The sequence below is a fragment of the Schistocerca gregaria genome, chromosome 1, assembly GCF_023897955.1.
Source record: "Schistocerca gregaria isolate iqSchGreg1 chromosome 1, iqSchGreg1.2, whole genome shotgun sequence".
In the NCBI taxonomy this organism is placed as follows: Eukaryota; Metazoa; Arthropoda; class Insecta; order Orthoptera; family Acrididae; genus Schistocerca; species Schistocerca gregaria.
In genome coordinates this window covers 866,966,481-866,989,862 of record NC_064920.1, presented here as the reverse complement: position 1 = coordinate 866,989,862, position 23,382 = coordinate 866,966,481, and the positions used below count along the sequence as shown (strand labels likewise).

Sequence of the window (23,382 nt, the reverse complement as noted above, 5' to 3'; positions counted from 1 at the left end):
TGGTTACTGTAACATTAAACGCAAGCTATTCCAGAAAAGCGTACTATGCTCGTAGTTGACATGAAAGATAAGAAAGTTTTACCCTGCACAGTAATATAAATCTACCTTGTGCAAACATGCAGCACTGTAATATATTTACACTTACCTAACAGTTTATGTTGACGATGCTGAGAGAGCGTAGAAGACAGCCGAGACAGCCAGTTTGGTGATTATACCAAGATGACATTTATTGGATTAACTGCGATTGAAGGCCATTGGTAGATTGGAGACAGGCCAATCTGTCACAGAGATTGAATTTTCATGTTGAATATCCGCCCTTCTGTTGTTCATAGAGAGTACGAATCCTTTGTAAGCATAGGTTTGGCTATGAAAAGTTCATCCATCGAGCGCCGCTGGCTACGACATATGACTGATACTGCTGTTTGCTGTTACGTACCTACAATATCGTGGTATTGATTCATCGGCAGCACGTCTTTTTCTGCTTGAAGCAATGTATTCGAAAGAGCAAACTGATCGTCACAAATGAGAGCGTTTGCATAAGCTACAACAACTACTGCCCTTCACAGCAGACCTACACTTCAGCTACGCCTACAGACCCTGTCAAGCCATTCAGCCACTGTGTCATCTCTGCCAATAGCCTCACTCAGATGTGATGTGCGGAGGCACCACTATCCCGGCCATTTCCAGCTTCCCTAATTCTGCGGCAGCTACTTCTCACTCTAGTAGCTGTTCAATTGGCATCACGAAGCTGAAAGCAATCCGGTCGAGTCCTCCCACCAAGGAAAATTCCTTGTCAGTATCAGTAATTGAATCCGGGTCGTCCGCACGGCAGTTTGGCACTCAGACCACTTGGCTACGGAGGCGTGCACTACACATAAATGGACGATCCATATCTCCACGACAACGCCACAAGTTAGTTTACAAAGTCTCAGCTAGATGCTTTCCTGCTCCTAAGCTTACAAAGTAACACATTTGTTAGTTTTAATCCATGACGCTCTGGATCGTGTCATGCAAGGACCCCCATGAACTTAGCTGTCACAAAACCGCTATGCCTAAGAAAAAGTGGAAATGTGTTAATTGTTTACTGATCTTGGCAGCAACGACGAAGCAGTGGTGGATAGTCACATGGCTGCAGTAATATAAGTCATACCAAACTGTTAAATGACAAAACCGTCGCTACAGGAGACACATTCTCTTAAAAGATAATCTGTCTTGGATGTCGTAATAAAAACACGAGCGAAGCAAACTGAAATTGACATTTACGCATAACTAGGCCCCGTATTTTAATGAGAAGTCATTTTACTTCCTGAATTTTAGGATGAATTTTGCAACAATTTATGCACGAATGGAGGTATTGTAGTGCAGAAAAATGTATTTTTAATGTGCGTATAAAGTCACATTTACAACTTTTTTTAGTAATAATTCATCTTTTGGCCAACTTTTACCATCATAGGTGATATTTCGGTCAACTTTGGCCAAAAATTCATTTATTGGTCGTATCTTTCATGATACAAGAATATAAACATGAATATGTTGCTCACGTGACAGTGTTTAAGGTGATATTGTCACGAACCAACTAAACAATTACAACAAAGCTTGGTTTATCAGGACTAAAGCAGACAAGCATCGTAAAACACTAGTCGGTTCGTTGACACAAGACATTGTTGCATGTGGTGGACAATACGATGTCAAAGCCAACAAAGACAGCTGCCGATGTAATGAACATTGCACACGTGCTCATACTATTGGGTTTGAATACAAAGTGAATTAGATACAACACACCGAAATTAAAGTGTCCGACCTACATGAAGTTGCGAGGTTTTGTTCGCTATTGTGGAGAAATGTTCTGCAGCACTGCCGAAGAAATATTATTTTTAAACTATGTGAAGTTAAAGTTAGTGCAGAAAGCCCTTTCATACGCAACAACACTGTAATACTGCGAAACACAACAGCTGTGTGAAGAAAAGTGCTCAAAATGGTAGCAGAAAAATGCTGTTATTCGAGCTGACACAAACATCTCCAATCCTGCAACCATTCTTTAAGGGCTTGAATCATTATGGTGTCTTGCAACATACAATAGGAGAAACTGAAGAATCCATGATTCGGATAGTTCGTGGAGAAGTACGCAACACATTCAGTTCTAGATTTATCCACATTGGGAACGAACTATTTATCCCTGTTCTACGAGGAAGTGCTCAACAAAATACGAGCTAGTATTACTGACGTAAGGGAGTGGATGTCCATAGATATGTGTGGGCAGTGTGTTGCAAATGTTGTTGGTGTTCTAAAAGTTGGGAGGCCTGGAGAAATGTTACTCCTAACGTGTGAAGCTCTCGAGAGATTGAACAGCTCGACAACTTCCATGTTGTTCGACAACTCTAAGAAGCTACTGTGGCCGGAATGTGTGAGCAGAGATGTTTTGCTGCTAACAACAGATTGTGCTTCATACGTGGCTAAAGCTGCGAAGGGACTTCAGGTTCTCTACCCCAGTGTGGTGTACATCACCTTCCTTGCACATGTATTACAAAGAGTTACAGAAAAGGTGCGTTCAGATTACCGTGCTGAGGACAAATTAACTTTATGTGTCAGCAAAAATATATGTGACAGCTCCGCTACGGGTGCAGAAATTCAAGGAACAAGGACGTTAGCTGTCCCTTCCTCCCCAGCCCATTATAACACGTGGGGTTCTTGGCTTAATGCTCCTGAATGTTACTGAAACAGCTGCACCAAAATTAGGTCAATGTTTTGTGATCTTGATAGTGATGAATCAAATGCTGTCAAAACTATAAAAGACACCTAGTCCGGAAACTTGGTATTCATCAACGCCAACTTTTCAATGCTATCAAAAGTGATCACATGACTGAAAACTGTTGGTAATCAATTATTTGACGCCCTGGCTATTGTGCAAGATGCGAGGAGTGAGTTTAGTCGAGCTAGTTGTCACGTGGCTGACAAAGGGAACAATAAATTCCAAAGTGTTCTCCAGTGGATTCCTTTATATTCTACAGTGTGAAAAATTAGTGATAGTATTGCTGGGAACTCCATGACATTTGAAGATAATGAACCAAAGCTGGCCTGCAGTGACCTTGTCACCTTCGAACACGCTCCTGTGACGTCCTGTGATGTGTAAAGGAGATTTTCCAGGTACGAAACGATCCTCAGCAACAACTGTATATCTTCGAAAATTTGGAATACTTTAAGAAGGTGATATACAATAGCAAAAAACATGGTCTTATTGTTTTGATAGGTGTTATTGTTTTCACTGTACCTTTTTTTGTTTCAGACACATGCAGAGATTTCAAAAATAAGTGGTAGTTAATTTCAAACACTGGAAAAAGTAAGTACTACGCTAATAGTTTGTTCAGAAGTGAATTTTTCATTCCATGGCAGGGGAGAGGCGGGGAAAGTGGGCATGGCGCATAGTAGCCATTGGGGTCTTGGGACTGTAAGATGCTGTTATTGGTGCGGGAAACGCTTTAATTTATTCTCCCTGTAGGGCCCATTCACCCCATGAACTCTAATCTGCTTCATGTCCGCTCCTCAGAGTTATAATAATTTTTATGGAGTTTAGTTACCCTAATGTAAAGCAAGCAGTCAGTTCGAGTATTTATTATGGACGGGGAAAGTGACTTACGTGTGTTAAATGAAATTGTGCTGGAAGTAACATATCTTGACTGCGTACTACTTCTTTAGTCTCTGAAATTTCGGTTACGTTGTTAGGGGGTACACAGTCTTTGTGTAATAACGTCAATGCGACCCAAGTGGCCGTCTGGACGGTGCCTTCTGGCAACTTTGTGGGAAAACGTTCAAGCAGCGGTAGAGAAAAGGGCTCCGCGACGATACTTACAGCAAGTCCATATATGAGCAACCTTGAAACGGCAAATAATGAAAGAGAAGGAAAAGAAAATAAAGAGAAGGATAAAAGGAATGCAGCCGAAGAGATGAAAGCCAATAAAAAGAAACATGCGAAAAGCACGAAATCCAACCCCCACAAGGACTCATTTGGACGACAATGATGAAGAAAGATCGTGCGTGTACTGCGAAGAAAAAATTTCAAATTCAAGGCCAGAATAGCAGTGAGTTTACTGCCACTTGTGCTCTCTCGGGCTCACGAGCTCTATAGAGGCTTTGAGGAACGCAGTTTGACCTTTCTAGTGAAAAGCGCTAACAATTTATTTCAAATTATGTTTTACAATAAAGTATATTTAATGGTCCGTTAAAAGAGCTTTTTATCCTTTATTTATTTTTTAGTTTAAAACTAAGTGGCCAGTTGGCCATTTCACCCATTCATGTCAAAGTGGCTATTTCACCACTTTGTGAAAATCATGTTATTTGAAGTACTGAACTGGATTCTGTGGTGATTAAACTATTCGATATAATACATCAATAGTTACAGATTAAAAACAATCGCCATTTATTTCCGCCTATTGATGCTCCGCTTAAAAAATAGTAATACCTTACCCTGGCCACTTGGCCCGCTCTCCCCTACATAAAAACAAAATGTTCTTAAATAAATTATACAACGTTATATTTTATTTTTAAAGTCGTATTTAAATAAGTTTTAGATCATAAATGCTTGATTATTTCGCTGTTATTTAGTGCATTAAAATCTGTGCCCTACTCACTAGTGGAAGAAGGACTGCGGTTGAATGAAGGAAGTAAACAAGTGTAGTTGCTTGTATTTTTACATCACGTTACATGTCCTTGCAAATTTAATTCTGTAAATGAGTGACCGTTCACCTCCATAGCTGAGTTGTCAGCGCGGGTGATTGCCGTGCAGGAGGCCCATATTCGACTCCTGGAACTACCAGGAATTATTTCTTGGTGGGATCACTGTTACGATGTGCACTCAGCCTCGTGAGGCCGCCTGAGGAGCTACTCGACCGATTAGTAGTGATTCCAAGGTCAGGAACCCCAACAAAGGCTGGGAGAGTGGTATGCGTACCACATGCACTCCATGCGATGACGCCATTGTCAGAGGATGACACGACGGTCGGGCGGACCCGATTGTTCGCCTCCGTCCACAACGTGGAACTTTACCAAATGAGTGATTACTTTGTTCTAAGAGAATAAAAAAAAAAGCTAGAGGATTAGCAACATTTACCTAAGTTCTGGTCCCCATTTTACCCATAATACAGTTAATTTAATCCCTCGTAATCTAACCTGAATCCGGTTTCTTCCCTTCCAATGCGAATCCAGTGCTTCATGTTGTGCAGTTCTTACAGTGGCTGGCGTTTTTGTTATGGCAGCAGATGATATGGTGCAGCTGCAAGTCTATCCCTCACCTCGTACCCCAGTTGCAGATACAAATAAAATGCAGCATTTCAGTTAAACCGCACCATGAAAATTCCGCTACCTTTGAAGTTGCGTTGCGTTGATCAAGCGGACTTAAGCATAGAAACTTCTGTGTCTGTGCAGCATAGTCGAGTTTCCGAACTTTCTCTTCAAGTTCTTTCGCTCCGAGAAAAGTTTGCTCGTTGAACTTTTTCACGATGGAATTGCCTGAGCTACAAACTTCCGAAGACGACATATAGGCGATTCTTTGAAAACGTTTCTGATGCATGCATCGCAGAGCGAGCCCTACGGTGATGCTAGGCGTGTATGTCTAACCGTAAAAAAGATAAAGCTTTAACAGTATCAGTATGACGTTCCTATATTTCCTCAGTTTGCAACGATGAATCATTATGCCTAAACTGAATTCACTGCTCAAACACCAACAACGAGAAGTTCAAAGTATTCGTTTCAGATATCTCGCCATCGGATGGCAGGGTGCAGGGTATTATTTGTCTGTTTTCAGACCCTGGGTGGCTAGAGCCAACTATGGACGTGCTAATTGAAGCATCGGTATGCAAGAGGATGGCCTTCTTAGAGAAATAAGCGTACATACACTTGAGTGCCTCAAATATTTTCACAACGGAAAATAAATTCGTCTTTTAATGAGGGCTCGAAACTTACTAAGAATTCCGAGACTACCATGAACATATTTTCAGGATAGAAAATACTCACTCAATTAAACTCTCGTAACTACATACCTACCGACACAGCTAAGTGACAGAAAAATGTTACTCACAAAGTATGCCGCGAAAGATACGCATTTGTGTTGATATAATCTATGGAGAGTAGTTAGAGAGACAGACGCTATTGCAGAGCCAACTCTATGTTTAATATGAGCGAGCTGAAAGAGTCACACGTAAGCTTATTAGAGTTTCCCAAGTGAAAAATAACTTCAGCTTACTGTTGGTGCATTTTACGTAGCACTGGCACCAGTGCAGTGGGAAACAGCTTCCAGAGTAATGAAATCTTAATAAATCGGATAGAATTCCTTGTTTCGTCTCTTTATTACATGAACTCTGATCAGCTGCAACATTATGATCACCTACCTAACAGCCAGCATGTGCACCTTTCGCACGGATAAGAGCGGCGACGCGTCGTTGCAAGGAAACAATGAGGCGTTGGTAGGTCGCTGGAGCGCTTTGGCACCACATCTACACACACAAATCAGCTAATTCCCTTGAATTGCGCGGATGGGGTACAATGGGCTGTGACACCACGTTCAATCACATCCCAGATGTGTTCGATAAGGTTCAGATCTGGCAAGCTGGGGGGCCAGCACATCAACTGTCACTCGCCACTGTATTCCTCGAATCACTCCATCATACTCCTGGCCTTGTGACATGGCGCATTGTCTTGTTGAAAATTTCCACTGCCTCCGGGAAACATGATCGTCTTGAAGGGGTATACGTGGTCTGCCCACAGGGTACCATAGTTTTTGGCCATCATGGTGCTTGCACGAGCTCCACAGGACCGTTGATGCCCACGTGAGTGTGTTCCCCAGAGCGCAATGGAGCCGCCACCAGCTTGTCTCCGTTCGGCAGTAGAGGTGTCAAGAAGCTGTTCCCCTGGAAGACGACGGATTTGTGCCCTCCCATCTGCATGATGAAGAAGGTATCGGGGTTCATCAGACCATGCAGCGCTCTGCCACTGCGCCAACGTCCAGTGCCGATGGTGACGGCCACATTTCAGTCGTAGTTGCCGATGTCGTGTTTCCGAGCGGTTCTAGGCCCTTCAGTCGCATGTTCGAATCCTGCCTCAGGCATGGATGTGTGTGATGTCCTTACGTTAATTAGGTTTAAGTACTTCTAAGTTATAAGGGACTGATGACCACAGATGTTAAGTCCCTTAGTGCTCAGAGCCATTTGAACCACTGTCGATGTCGTGGCGTTAAAAGTGGCACAAGCATAGATCGTCGGCCGCAGAGGCCCACCGTTAGGAATGTTCGGTGCACTGTGTGTTCAGACACACTTCTGCTGTGCACAGCATTAAAGTCTGATGTTAGCTCCGCCACAGTTCGCACCCGTCTTGTGTTTTAGCAGTCTGCCCAGACTACGACGTCCGACATCTGCAATGAAGGGTGGCCGCCCAACGCCACGACGTCTGGCGTGGTTTCACCTTCGTTTCGCCACGTGTAGAGGACACTAACCACAGCCGTCCTCGAGTGCCCGTTAAGTCGTGCAATTTACGAAATGCTCGTGCCTAGCCTCTAGGCCATTACAATCTGCCCTCGGTGAAACACAGATAGATCGCGTGCCTTCACCATTCTACATACGGACAACACGCTCACTGATGCTACATTCACGGTGCGTGTCTCCGAGTAGCAGCCATTCCTCGCCAGGTGACGCTGCTATCGCCTGGACGGGATTATGACGATAGTAGGTCGGTGGTCATCGTATTCTGGCTAATCAGTGTACAGTTCTCTGGTTAGCCATCGCTCCTTCTACTATAAACATTTTTTTAAAACTTTTTAACTGCGATTTCACGAAAGTACGTAATTAGTAGTATCCATACAAATGCTATGATGTCTATGTACAGACACTTTCAACTCTAGCCAAAGCTTCATTAGTTTTTACTTTAACTTTCTAAACACCCAGACTTGCTGTGTTTTTGCAATAGAAAGTCTAAGCAATAATGTTATCAATTGTGTGACAGCCAAAGTGAAAAAATTAGAAGTAATGATGAAATGGAGCAGCAGTTTCCTGAAGATTCGTTGCAGGTGACAGCTGTTATTTTCTTTTATGCACAGTTTTAGACGAAATTCATATCTGAAAGGAAACAAAAATTGGTACCTGTCATGCAACAGCATTAAGATACACATTTAGATAAAACGCTTTTAGTAACAATGGTTTTTGTTTGTAGCACTAAATCGATGTCGATTGTCGAGTCTGTTAAGAACTAAACAGTGTCGTTACTGCAGTTCCACAGGAATAACACAGCATTTTGTCAGAAAGATGCACTACTAACGTGTCACCAACAGGCCTCACAAAGAAACGAGAGATCTTTTTGCAGAACAATGTCTCGTAAATAAAGAGTATTATGTGCGTGGATATTTTATGTAATGAGTGAGTATATATTCAATATAACGTCTCATAAAGAATAGCCTTTTTGTTTACGGCACATTTCTCTCATCCGATAAGGACTACTATGGAACTCCATACGATGTTCCTTATTGTTAGGTATGGATCCTTTAAAAAATGGTTCAAATGGCTCTGAGCACTAGGGGACTTAACTTCTGAGGTAATCAGTCCCCTAGAACTTAGAACTACTTAAACTTAACTAACCTAGGAACATCACATCCATGCCCGATGCAGGATTCGAACCTGTGACCGCAGCGGTCGCGCAGTTCCAGATTGTAGCGCCTAGAACCGCTCGGCCACCCCGGCCGGCGGATGCTTTAAAATTATGAATTAAGCTGACGAAATTGCTGTCATTACCTAAGAGCCGTTACAGAAACGGTATAAGTGTTCTCGTGAGTTGCAGAATCATGCAGTATTATTCCAACACTACGTAATTGTTTTCGGGAATAAACATAAAGAATTAGACAAGAACAAGACATATTCTTGTATCTGTTTCATTAATAGCACTTCCTACGAAATAAAATTAATTCTGTGGAATATATTAAGAACAATATATTAAGAACTATTGACACCAATAATAAAATTACTTATCTTATTTAATACTATTTCAACAACTGTCTCAACCAATCACGTCAAGTTTCATATTTTGATACGGAGATTCGATAACAGTCTTTAACTTCATACATAAACTACGTAAAATTCGCTAAAATGATACTAAAAGAAACTTATGTCAGTTTCGCATTTGCGAGATAAGGCTCCATCTACATTTGAGATATTCGTTTTGACCAAAACACATGTTGAGAGATTATTATTAATTTTATGCAGAGAAGAGAGTATTATTAATTTTCTGCAGAGAACTGTCTTCTTTCTCCTTGATGTCTTATAAATTACAAGCTCTTGCATACCGCCTGGTATTTGTTTCTGCTCTTTGTAGATTGTGTGACTTTACACGCAGTTTATACACACTCAAGAGTAGGTCAGCACGAGCACTTCGTATGCGACTTGTGCCAGATATAAATTGTTCAACACAAGTAATGAATTCATAATCGAGGATGGCAGTAATTATCAACTCCAAGGCTCTCTAGTTTGTTTCGATACGTCTTGAAGGCATTCCGGTAAAAGTTGGGATGATTCTTTAAATATTATCATGACTATCTTGACAGACTTTAATTTACATTTACTTTATTCAAAACTTAGCAATGGGTTACTGGTAACTGTGACTATTTATAGTAAGAATCACTGAGAGTGTAACCGAAGCGTCTCTTGTTGACGTTCATTTCTTCGGGTAATATCATTCGTTTACTGTACTTTTGTGGCGGTGTAATACACGTAAGAACTGCATCACTAGCTCAACAGAATTACGCCATTGCGGATAGGCAGCTCTAAACGGAAACGTCAAGAATCAACTTCGTTTCCACATTCCTTTGAAGTTTCAGTCAATGGAGTAAGCGCATTGGAATGTAACCATATTTGTAATAAGTGGTCGCGTCTCATTGTCGCCGAAGATCATTATAATCCTGAAGACCATTTATAGTGCTATCCTTGGGACCCGTCGTACAGCGGTGAAAGTAGGTAGGCTGCAATATTTCTTATGAGAAATACTAACGCACTAGATGACTAATAAATCTTAAATAGTTTTGACGTAATCAGGAGCTGACTACATCATATACATCCGAATATCTGCCGCAGCAGCTTCCGACTCGATAAGAGCACACAAAATCTGACGACACATCTAACGGACGCGTCTATCTTGACCGCCTTCGGCAAAGCTGTTTATTAACAAACACAAGCTATCGAGGCGGGCGTGAGACCTTCGTGATGAGGTGAAATGTCTTTCACAAACCCCAAAACTGTCGTCATCTAATTTCTTGGTCATGTAGGAAGCTCAACAGCAAACAATATGTAACACATGACTATGCCATGTACGTAAATAATCATTAGAGATTTAATTATGAAGACATATTAATTACATAAAATATGTTTGGATTATGTCAGAGGCGTGATGTGTTTTTGTGTTCTTTTCATGATGGCTGACGAGTTCTCAGTTGGATTCACCGTATCTATCTATATCTATTCGTTCAGTAGGAGACTTCGGTTGATAGTAATGTCTGTACTCATCAAGCAATATACGGTACAGAATCAAATACTGAAAGCCCTATGATAAGTATTTCAGTATAATTTTTAGTTATATTAGCGGATTAGTTTTCTGTAATTGCGTAAAAAGGATATAGGCCTACACTGTGCAACGTCATATATTACCTAATCGAGACAAAATGTGAATAACGAAGCTGCCGAGTGATGCACCTATGTCAGGGGCTCACACAATGAAAAGGAATGCACAATCCAATAAAGTAAACAAACATGCTTTTCATGACGGACTTACGTTTTGTTTTTAAAAAAAATAGCACTTGTATGCTTTTTTTCAATAATATGAAAACTGGAGTTGTGTCAGACTTAGTTTATGGCTCTAAACCTTATACAGTCTGCAATACTTAAATTTTAAGTGATGGCAATGGCATCACATTTCTGCTGTAATGCACCTTCAGCAGGCTTCAATACAATGCAAGTAGTAGCCTGGTGGGGTTCTCGGTACTATTTTTATATCAAATTGATATGCAAACTAATTAAATTGATCAGTTAATGACCCCTGCCCCTGCCAAACCCCGTCCCCCACTGTTTCCGAACGCGGCGGCTCCCGCCCCCGAAGACGCCCATCGCCACCCACAGATGACGTCACGTGTTTTCTCAGCCTGCACGTGTGCCCGAGCCCCCTCCTCCCCCTCCCAGTCGCATCCCCCGCCCTTCCTCCTCCTCCCACAACCTACCGTATTGGTGGGAAATTAAAATTTTGAGGAAAATTTCGGAATTTGGCGGGAATTTCGAATTTTGGCGGGAATTACTTTGTCCCTGGGCTGTGCTGACATCACACCCCACCCCGTACCCGGGAAGTGACTGGAAATTAAAATTGGCAGTAGCCTTTCTAGGACTTGAACCCTGGTCCTTCCGGACAGAAACCCTAATTGCGCCCCCTAACACAATTAAACCACCAGACACGCTTGGAATTGATGGGAAATTAAAATTGGTGGTGCCCTTTCCGGGATTCGAACCCTGATTCTACTCAATGGGAAGACCAAGTGCAACCCCTAACACATGGAAGCTGTCCAGATGTGGGAGAGGAAGGTTAGGTTACGGTACTTTATTTATTTTGGTTAGGAAACTGACACAAATATCGATCCTAATTACATAATTAATCACAAATATCAGTCCTAATTACACAACTATATGCATAGCGCTATAAAAGGACAGCATAAAAGCGCACTACAGCTCAAAAACTGACGAGACAATACAACCGGTATTATTCCTCTGAGAAAAAATTTCGCAATACCACTCTAAACTAGCGACAGACAAACTCAAATTCTACTCTAAACCTACAAGCTGGCGGGAGAAAGGCAGTGGTGAAAGGTACTATCCTTATTCTTTTTGGCAGGACCAATGTTCAACAGACGAGTTGCTGGTGTTGACAGAGAGGAGTTTAAAAACTGCATTACCTGTAAGCAGACAGTATCTATCATAGTTTGACGTCAGAGTTCGATACGTACGCCTGCTCAAAAACCACCTACAGTCAGGTAACCGATTCCCAAACACGATACCACAACTGACGGAAAAAATGTATCACAGTTTTCATTACACTTCGTAATTGTTGTGAAAAACCAGCACACGTAATGAACGGCTCATAATGCAGAACATGCACTGATGAAACTCGTCGTCCTGCAATACTGCAGAGGTGTCAGTAGTTGAACATGCGTTCTCCTCTATAGGCAACCACAAACTGCCGAAAATCGAGGCCCTCTTCCTCCCTCAATCCACCTATGGGGGGGACACAGGCTTCTTGAAATGTCCAGCTGTCCCGGCAAGCATATTATAGTTTTTCTGTGCCCTTGCTGCTCGCTCTTTGCAGCCATCCTCTGCGGTCGCTGGCCGCACTCAGCTTTCCACCACCTGGCCGCCACCTTGGGGTGACGCTCCTAAGCCAACTCAATAAAGTGCAACTTGTTCGTCTAAAATATAGAGAGAGAGCCCCCACGCACCGCCCCCTAGACAGAGAGCGGATGTGTCTGGCGACCGCTCACAGCAGACGTGTCCCCCCTACCGCCCCTTTGCACCATTCACGATATGCGGCATGCTTTCAGGAGACAGTCCTAGGCGACACGAAAGGGAAATTAAGTAGCATAGTCCTGCCCATCTGGAGAATGGTACATCTGGCCACCACTTTAAGGCGACGAACATACGCTAACACAGTAGTGTGCATAGTCAACTAGAGGAGATAAGAGGACGGACACCTCAAATGCAACTTGTTCGTTTAAAGTATAGTGACACAGCCATCCATAATGGTTAGGGAGCACACCTGTGGTGGCGACCTGGCACAGACTGGGCAGGCCCCCAACGCCGCCAATAGGCCTCTCGTTCTGCGATGGAAAACACTCTCATTTGACGCCAATGCATCTATAATCAAGCATGTGTCAAAAAAGGGAAAACACATTTGCGACCATTATAAATGTCCACCTTCCACGAAAATAGGCAAAGTCTATTTTCTTTTAGTTTTATAAGCATACTCGGTATAGTTTTTACGTTGGACTGCTGATAAAAATCTATATTAAGCAATTTCTTTCAGCTTGTTGAACAAAAAACATGACCTGAGAGCAACTCTCGCATTCAGTGTCTGTAAATAAACTGCCATGAACGTGTTTATTACAAAAATTTCAAACAATCTGTCCTGCCATTGTCAAACATGTCAGAAAAAATCACATGCATTTTACGTTTGACAATAAGAAGCCATAATTCAAGAGAACGTAGCTGTTTTGTATATTATGACAGGTCCCCTTTTACCAACGCGATGCTATATCATACTCACGTTTACGAAACAAATCGTGAGAGCCTGTCTCGCCCAGTGTAGGTGGTAGACTGAGATTTCGTTATAAGATATCGACACAACGAAAAAAAAGAAACCATTGTCAATCGCGGTGACTGCAGAGTAGTTATTGTCTTTTTTGAGTAAAAGTCTCATTTCTATCCATCTCATAGAGTACTCATTTCAGTTGCCTTCTACACTATTTTTATTTTATGTTTTATTTTACACGTCTAGTTCCGTAGTACCAAATTTGAGGAGCAAATCGCTGATGACAACTTGTCAGTACACGAAATTACAACATGGAAGTCATAACAGATACTCGTAAAATAAAATCTTTATGAAACCAAAGGAAGAGGCAAGCCATAAGATTATGTAAACCCAATCAACAATATAACACAGGAATCAGCTTAATTTTTCAAGGAACTCCTCGACAGGCCGGAAGGAGCGACCCATGAAGAAACTACTCAATTTAGATTTGAAACCACGTGGATTAGTGCTAAGATTTTTTAATTCTTCTGGTAGCTTATTGAAAAGGGATGAAGCAGTATACTGCACGCCTTTCTGCACAAGAGTCAAGGAAATGCGATCCAAATACAGTTTGGATTTCTGCCTAGTATTTATCGAGTGAAAGCAGCTAATTTTTGTTAATAAGAAACGACAGTACAGAATATATATATATTGATATTGAGAGGCCAACGTCAGAACACTCAGGCTAACGAATAGGGGTCGAGAAGAGGTTCGCGGACTTACATCACTTATTGCCCGAAACTCCCGTTAGTGAGCCAAAAATATCCTTTGAGAATGGGAAGAGTTACCCTAAAATACAAGACCATACGTCATAAACGAATGAAAATAAGCAACGTTGACTGCTTTTCGTGTAGAACTATCACTCACTTCAGATACCGTTCGAGTAGTAAAAATGGTAGCATTAAGTCTTTGAACAAGATCTTGAACGTGGGCTTTCCACGACAGTTTACTATCTATCTGAACAACTAGAAATTTGGACTGTTCACTTTCTCTAATCATATGCCTATTTTGTGAAATTAAAAGGTCGTGTTTTGTTGAATTGTGTGTTAGGAACAGTAAAATCTGTGCCTTACTGTGATTTAGCGTTAGTTTGTTTTCTACAAGCCATAGACTTATGTTTGAACTGCACTATTTGAAACAGTGCCATTGTTGCGCACAACGTCCTTAACTACCAAGCTACTGTCATCAGCAAACAGAAATGTTTTAGAGTCACCTGTAATACTTACGTGCATGTCATTTATATAAATAAGCAACAGGAGTCGCCCCAGCACTGATCCCTAGGGTACCCCCCCCCCCCCCTCCCGCACTCAGAATCCACATCATAGCCATTCTCAACACTGTGGAGAAGACTTCCTGCTGCTTGTTCTTAAAGTAAGAGGTGCACCAATTGTGAGCTACTCCCCGTATTCCATAATGGTCCAACTTCTGGAGCAATATTTTCTGATCATTGCAATCAAACGCCTTAGTTATATCATAAAAAGATGCCTAACGTTCGAAACCTTCTGTTTCATCCATGCAGTACCTCACAGACGAAAGAGAATATAGCATTTTCAGTTGTTAAACCACTTCTAAAACCGTACTGTACATTTGATAACAAATTGTGTGAAATAAAATGATGAGTTATCCTTACATATACAGCTTTATCAATAACTTTAGTAATATTGATGAAACAGGAAACTAAAATTGTCTACATTATCTCTTTCACCCTTTAGATAAAGAGGCTTTACTGCTGACTACTTTAATCGTTAAGGAAACTGTCTATTCTCAAAGGAAAAATTACAAATAGGGCTAAATACAGGGCTAACAAGTGCAGCAAAGTACTTCAGTATTCTGCTAGGTTCTCCATCACATCCATGAGAGTACTTAGTCTTCAGTGATTTAATTATTGGCTCAATCTCCCTCTTGTCAGTATCAGAAAGGAGTATTTCAGACATCAATCTTGGAAAGGCATTTTCCAAGAGAGTTATATGAGTCCCTATAGAAACTTTATTTAATTCTCCAGCAATGCTGCGAAAGTGATTGTTAAAGTGTATACATATATCTGACTTATCAATAACAGAAATATTTTCACTATAAATCGTTTTATCGTTGACCTTGTGCTGCTGACCAGACACATCCTTCATAACTGACCATATGGTTTTAATTTTATTCTATGAATTAGCTATTCTATTTGCTACCATGTACTCCTTGCCTTCCTAAAAACACTTTACGCACCTTACAATACTGTTTGTAATGGGCCACTGTATATCTGTTGTGACTACTTCTAACGGTTTGATATAATTCGCGACTTGTTTTACATGATATCGTTACCCACTAGTCAGCCACCCAGGCTGCCGTTTACTGCTAGTACCCTGTTTAGGACGTTCTAATGGAAAGCAGCTTTCAAAGAGCATGAGAAATGTGTGGTGTCACCGCCAGACACCACACTTGCTAGGTGGTAGCCTTTAAATCGGCCGCGGTCCGGTAGTATACGTCGGACCCGCGTGTCGCCACTATCAGTGATGGCAGGCCGAGCGCCGCCACACGGCAGGTCTAGAGAGACTTCCTAGCCCTCGCCCCAGTTGTACAGCCGACTTTGCTAGCGATGGTTCACTGACAAAATACGCTCTCATTTGCCGAGACGATAGTTTAGCATACCCTTCAGCTACGTCATTTTCTACGACCTAGTAAGGCGCCGTTATCAGTTACTATTGATATTGTGAATGATGTACCGTCAAGACCGACGTTCATCACTAATGGATTAAAGTTAAGTATTCCACCAGCTACGTCCGTTTCGCTAAATTCTAATTTCCTTGTCCTGTTCCAGACCTCACTCCAGCCTGCGTGAGCTAAAACGTGTGCATTTCGGCCTCCTCTAGTAACACGGTGTTGGCTCTCCTGCCAACCACAACAAAATGTATTAAGGAAATCATTATATTTTTGATCTGTGTCGTCGTCACTATAAACATCCTGCCACTCTTGTTCCTTGTCGAAGTTTAAAAAACTCTTTATTGCCGTCGGATTAGCTTTTCTACGTAGTTTGTACCTACATGTAACGTTCGTTTTAGTATAAAAACCTTGTTTAAATTTGTGCATCATGGTCTGAAATGCCACTCACTCTTTTACTAACAGAATGCCCATATAATAATGATGAATTAATAAAAATATTGTCTATGGTTGTGCTGCTGTTTTCCTGCATCCTCGTTGTGGAAAAGGAAATCAGATGATATGAATTTAGGAGATCTTCCAACATCTTTTTTCTTGCACAAAAATTAATATTGAATTCACTACATATAACTAATTTTTGGTACTTCTATAAAGTGAACCAAGAACCCTCTCTAGTTTAAGCAGAAATGTTCAGAGTTAGGGGATCTATAAATAACAACAATTAGAAGTTAAGTTTCACTAAATTCATCGGCCCCTGACAACATTCAAATACTTATTCAGTGCAGTGCCGCGATACATCTGCAGAGGCAAATGGATTTTTTTTTGTACGTACATGGCCACTCTCCCACGCCGCAAAGAATCCTTTGAAAAATAGCCAGCTAATATGTATCCTGATAAAGGAAGCCTCTGAATAGTCAGATTATTTAAGTGGTGCTCCTACAGACCAATAATGTTAATGTCTATAAGCAGTTCACTAACTTTATTTTTAATACGTCTTATATTTCATGAAATATGGTAATTCCTTCAGCACTTTGATATCCGCCCTCCTTTGAAGGTGATTACTTTATTAGAGGGACTTTCTTTATGCAGGGATACCTATCAGCTGACTTCAGTCTAATAAAGCTGCAGCTCTAATACTAATTACTACAGGGATTTTTCCATGAGTGATATATAACTATGTGGTGTGGTGTCCGTGATTCAAACCTGTCAGAAAGGACATCTCTTCAGTGTAGATGCGCACCAAGCTCGAACTCTTGCGGGAATCGGTGACACGATGCGAGTAACGAGGATAATGAGCAGGGGCTCTACATCAATAGTATGCGGTAGAGGCTGAGTGTTTGGGTGTTATGGGAGGCGTGCTAGGGTACTCCGTACAGTTGTGGTAATCGCTGTGTCCAGATGACGCAGAGGTCAGTGCATCTGCCTCGTAAGCAGGAGATCCGAGTTCAAAACCCAGTGTGGGACAAATTCTCAACTTCCCCCTCTGATATAAATCAGTGTCTAATGGGAGCTAATGCCTTTAATTCCTATGTGTCGTCTGCACTATACTGTAGCAGTTTTTTTCTATTTATGGTTCATGAAGGTATGTTATTTACTTACCATCCCATCCACATCCCTCAATCGTCCCTTCCTGTACAGAATCATACCGGCATATGTCTTAAATAAATCGGAGAAATTACGTGAAACCCAAATCTTGACGAACCGTTGGCGATTTGAACAACCATCGTCCCAAATTTCTTAGCACTGTGCCAACTCTTTCAATGCAAAGCGGAAAACTTGCTGAAGAGTAATGAGGTAGTGGCAGAGAGAGCACGCAGGCCGTGCTGTTGTGTGGGTGCGCGGCGCGCGGCGACCCGTGGCGCCTCAGGGCGGCGGTTGTGGGCGTCGCTGGCGCCAGCGGCGGCCGGCGTGGGCAGCGGAGCAGCGCGGCGGCAGCGCCAGCCACCGCCGCGATCAATAGCCGCCGCGGGCCGGGCCGCATCGAGCCGGCGGGGCAGAGGCGCGCCGTCTCGGCCTAGGCCTTGAGCCGCTCACCCGCGTGGCCGCTGCTCCCTCCTCCGTGCGACCACAGCCCACTAGTACGAATATACTGCCCCGCGTCTTATATTGTTGCTGGATGCAGAGAGTCCACTTTGTGCTAGCTCTCGACGTGTGGTGAAAGATAATCGAACCCGGAACTTAAGCAATACGTCACATTAATACCAGGAGCCACACAAGTGTTACAAATGTAATGGGAGTAACCTCCTAATAACATGTCTGACCTCTTTTTGCCCGGCATACTGCACCAACTCGACGTGGCATGGACTCAACAAGTAGTTGGAAATCCCTTGCAGGAATATTGAGCCGTGCTGCCGCAATTGCCACCAGTAACTGCGGAAGTTTTGCAGGTGCAGTATTTTGTGCACGAATTACGTTCCACAAATGTTTAGTGGATGGTTAAATGATTCGTTCGCATTGCCCAGTATGTCACGAACAATTGTCACCCGGTGACACGGCGCATTGTCATCCATAAAAATTTCTCTTATTGAGTCCTTCAATGCATGCAAATGGTCTCTAAGTAGCTGAACATAACCATTTCCGGTCAATGACCGGTTCTCTCGCACCAGGGGACCCAGTCCATTTCATGAAAACACAGACTACACCATTATGGAGCCACCACCAGCTTGCACAGTGCCTTGTAGATAATTTGGTTGCATCGCTTCGTGGGGTCTGCGCCACACTCCAATCACACCATGAGCTCTTACCTACTGTAATGGGGACTCATCTGTCCAGGACACGATTGTCCAGTCGTCTAGGGTCCAACCAAAGTAGTCACGTGGTCAGGAGAGGCACTGCAGGCGGTGTCGTAGTGTCGTACTGTTAACAAAGGCACTCGCTTCGACCGTCTGCTGCCATAGCCCATTAACGCCGAATTTCGCCGCACTGCCCTAACGTAAACGTTCATCGTACCTCCTACACTGATTTCTGCGGTTATTTCACGCAGTGTTGCTTGCCTGTTAGCTCTGACAGCTATAAGCAAATGTTGCTGTTCTCGGTCGTTAAGTGAATGCCGTCGGCCACTCCGTTGTTCATGGTGAGAAGTAAGGCCTGAAGTTTGAAATTCTCAGCACACTTTTTATACTGTGCGTCTCGGAATATTGAATTGCCTAATCATTTCCGAAATGGAACGTCCCATGCGCCTAGCTTCAACTTACATTTCGCATTCAGAGTCTGTTAATTCCCGGAGTGCGTTCATAATCGCGTCGGAAACTTTGTCACATGAATCATCTAAACCGCACGGACTGGTCTCGTCGTTAGAGGCGCCATGTCACGGATTGTGCGGTCCCTCCCGTCGGAGGTTCGAGTCCTCCCTCGGGCATGGGTGTTTGTGTTGTTCTTAGCTTAAATTAGTTGAAGTAGTGTATAAGTCTAGAGACCGATGACCTCAGCAGTTCGGTCCCTTAGAAATTCATAAACATTTGAACATTTTTTTGAATCAAAGAAGTACAAATGACAACTCTGTCAATGCGTCGCCCTCTTGTATTTCGCTATACCATGACTTTTGTGAGTTCATTATGGACGAAAGTATTGGATTTCAGAAGCAAATTTCCAGTACGCTTCAAACTAGTTGTAGTACTAGATGGACAGTTATTAGACAAGTGGCCCATTTTCAGACGTTAAGCTGTGGTATTTTAAATATCAGTATTGACACAATGTCATTAATAAGTTAAAAAAGTTTCAAGTGATAAGTGAGACAATACTCAGAAAACTGGGTGACAAAACAAAGACTGGTACAGAGGTAAAATCTTACAAAGCAATTCTAAAATAAGGAAGTGAATCTTGGACATGCAGGTTTTATGGAAAGTGAAAGGATGTGCCCACAGATATCGAAAATAAAACAATATTATAAGGCAAGAACTTAATATACATTGCACAAGTGGAAAAAATAAAGCATGGATGTGTCAACATGGAAAGAATATACCAACATAATGAAGAAAGACTAGTTACACAAGTAATGCATTATAAACCAATAGTAATGAGATATATAGGACAACAGAGGAACATATACACTCAGTGAAGCGGAAAATGTCCATAATTCATGGAAATGTTTGCATTTTAAATAAATTTATACTATGTAGAACAGCATTTCATAATGGTGTCAGAGGCAGCTTGTAACTACAAAATCTCCATTATACCAGAAGCGGCTTGTTTGTGGTCTGATGTTCAATGGGAGTTTATGTCCTTCTGTTATTGTTATATTTCCACTCATGTCAGATTTTCTGCTAGTTATAATACACACTGTACATATTTTTCAAGCTATATGTGCAGCGAGCAAAAAACTCTCTTCAGGAAATAATATGTAAACATGAACTCATACGCAGTTTTATAACTTTCTTGAAAGTCACTGGCCTTGTCTCTTTGAATACATCGTTTCCCGTGAAGTCACCGAAGTTAAGCAACGTTGAGTGCGACTAGTACGTGGACGGGTAAACACCCGTGTACTGCTGCTTTCCCTTTGATTTCCATAAAAGTAGGGGAGAGATGGTGGTTCCAACTTTCTGATCACCAGACTTCGAGCCAATGTGAAATGTGGCAAGCCACTCCCTCAATTTAATTATTGAGTCAAATTAATATTCATATTTTAGGTCATGATCTCTGTGTTCCCTAGTACTACATTTGATATGTGTGGCTGACGACATTTTTACATGAGGAATTTGTCAGCTGTAGAGAATTTGTACCCGAGGGGCGGCCATAGTGGAGGCGATGAAGAACAGAGAGAAAAATGGATTCTGGTCCATGACACTCTGCTCTTCCCACTCAAGGTCGGAGCAGGATGGCGCCGGCTCGCAGAACGTTTTATCTGGTCCAGGAAACAGTCCGTCATGAAGGTGATCAGATGGCGGAAAGTGGCTGGAGGAAGTTATTTAAGGGAGACTGCTGTAATCTGAGCTTTAGTGCAAACGACCGGGCTGTCATAAAACTATAAGCAGTCTCATGTTAGAGGCTGGGACGATACGATCAGAGCGGCTGGTGCACGTGTTTAGTGAGGGTAAATTTGCTGACGCCAGGAAGTCGCCAGGTTCTTCTATCGACATGTCCAAAAGAACAGACACCATACACACATAATTACGGTGATCACAAGCCAAGGATAGTTTCTGTGCGCATGCACACATACGCTCGAACTCGTGTGGGAATAGGCCTTGCCACGAGCATTGAAATTAATAGGCAGGGAGCACTACTTTTATAGTGTGTGGAGTAAGTTGAGAATGAGTGTCTGCTGAGAGAAGTGCTTGGGATAAGACTGCGCAGCCCTGCTATTTCCTGTGTCCTCGGTGGCTTAGGAGTCAGAGTGCCTGCCTAGTAAGCAGGCGATCCGGGGTTCGAATCCCTCCGGTTGGATACACATTTTTAACTCTCCCCGTTTTTTCTGTCAATGTCCCGCACACAGCTGATGTTTGTAATGCACTGAAATTTCACTTTTATGTATGTGAAGATAATAACATTTAACATCACTTGGACATATATTGACGATAAAGCAAGCGACCTCTTAAAATGTCCTGGATTAAATTCCATACTTCTCCGTATTGTCTCATGGAGAGATGGCATGTGGCACTATTGATTGTAATCCATACATCGGATGAGAGTGTTAAGTTCGGCGGCCGCCTTGGTGCTATTCGGGAGGAGTAGGTGTTGGAGCGGGTTTCGCCCTGTCCCTTATCTCATCGTCATACAACGCAAACGTGACACGACACTACACATACACATACGCACGCACACACACACACACACACACACACACACACACACACACACACACACACACACGCACACACACACACCCGCGCGCGCACGCGCGCGCGCGCGTTACAGACATCTATATGAATGAGACACAGTTAACATACGACTCACCCACTTCACAGAAAGGTGCCAGCGTGCTCAACAGATAGCAGAAACATTTTCCAATTAGGAGGCTGAATATTCCAGCCAACCATGCCATATGATTTTAAATTTCTTTTTCATTTCTTGAGCAAGTGGTTCTGGACGCTTCAGTCAGGAACCGCGTGGCTGCTACGGTCGCAGGTTCGAATGCTGCCTCGGGCATGGGTGTGTGTGATGTCCTTAGGTTAGTTAGGTTTAAATAGTTCTAAGTTCTAGGGAACTGATGACCTCAGATGTTAAGTCCCATAGTGCTCACAGCCATTCGAACCATTTCTTGAGCAGGTGATTTGTAGAGTCCAGCCCTGGACAAGGTGCAGACGCCCTCAAGGGGAGGCCAATAGGTCCAGTGGCAGCGCTGTTGGTAGTAGCGAATACCTTTCCAATACATGACGTGTAATTGCTCAGCGAGGCAAACACGCCTCCCTCTGTTGTCCCGTGTCGGCGCTGTCATATGGGCCGCATCTTCCACCCTGGATACTGTGTAGCCACTCAGCGATGCTGAAGGAAGGGTTGTGGCAGAACAGCGGCCTCTGGAGGCCACAGCAGTGGCCACTGCCTAGGTGGCGTCCAACTTCCCTTGGCTGCGTGGAGACCTGATGACCCCTTGGCTCTGCACACATTTACCATGAAGTCACACGGAGACGGGCCTCAACTTGCTAGCCTGGTGCTGAGGCAGAACGTCCTGGTGGCACCGAGCCGCATGAGGAACGTATTACTGGCAGCGACAAGTGCAGCCCGGTCTCGAACCCATCGCTGCTGCTGGCGATGCCCAGTCGTCCTGCTGCTCAGTGTGGCCCTAGGCGTCGTGGTTTCGCTGCTCGACTTCGGCAACGAGAGAATGCAAGAATGTCCTCTAGTTCAAAATCCAAAGGTATTTTATCACTCCAAGGCACATTTGTTTCCCCAAAACCTTGTCCTCGTCACGTCGCCGATACTAGAGGCGTGCTGGTGCTACGGTCGCCACTGTCATGCGGCACAGTTTTCCGCTGCGCGCGGCTGGCCCCTTCTCGCAGTCCCCTTACAGTAAGTTATTCTGACCCAGTCAGACCGCAGCTGTTAATGCAATACTTCACAGTGGCTTTGTCACTATTTCTCATTATAGTAGCTAAAAAGGGGGCAGCGGTGTTGCACCATGAACCTTTCCATTTCTGTGTCCAAGAACGTCAGCGGGACTGGTCCATAGTTTCAACTTTCCCTAGTTCAGCTGTATAACATATGAATTATGGCGCTCTGCCCACAGGTGCTCCAGATCATAGCGTATGCTCAATTAATGACTGAAACCATGTCATCTCATTTGATACATGTTGCCGGCCGGTGTGGCCGAGCGGTTCTAGGCGCTTCAGTCTGGAACCGCGCGACCGCTACAGTAGCAGGTTCGAATCCTGCCTCGGGCATGGATGTGTGTGATGTCCTTAGGTTAGTTAGGTTTAAGTAGTTCTAAGTTCTAGGGGACTGATGACCTCAGATGTT

At 43.1% G+C, this 23,382-nt stretch overlaps 1 protein-coding gene across 1 annotated transcript in view; it reads right to left on the bottom strand.

Moving 5' to 3' along the window:
* The window catches only part of LOC126273067 (uncharacterized), a 404,495-nt gene that overhangs the window by 251,420 nt on the left and 129,693 nt on the right, over positions 1–23,382 (bottom strand). The window lies entirely within an intron of this gene.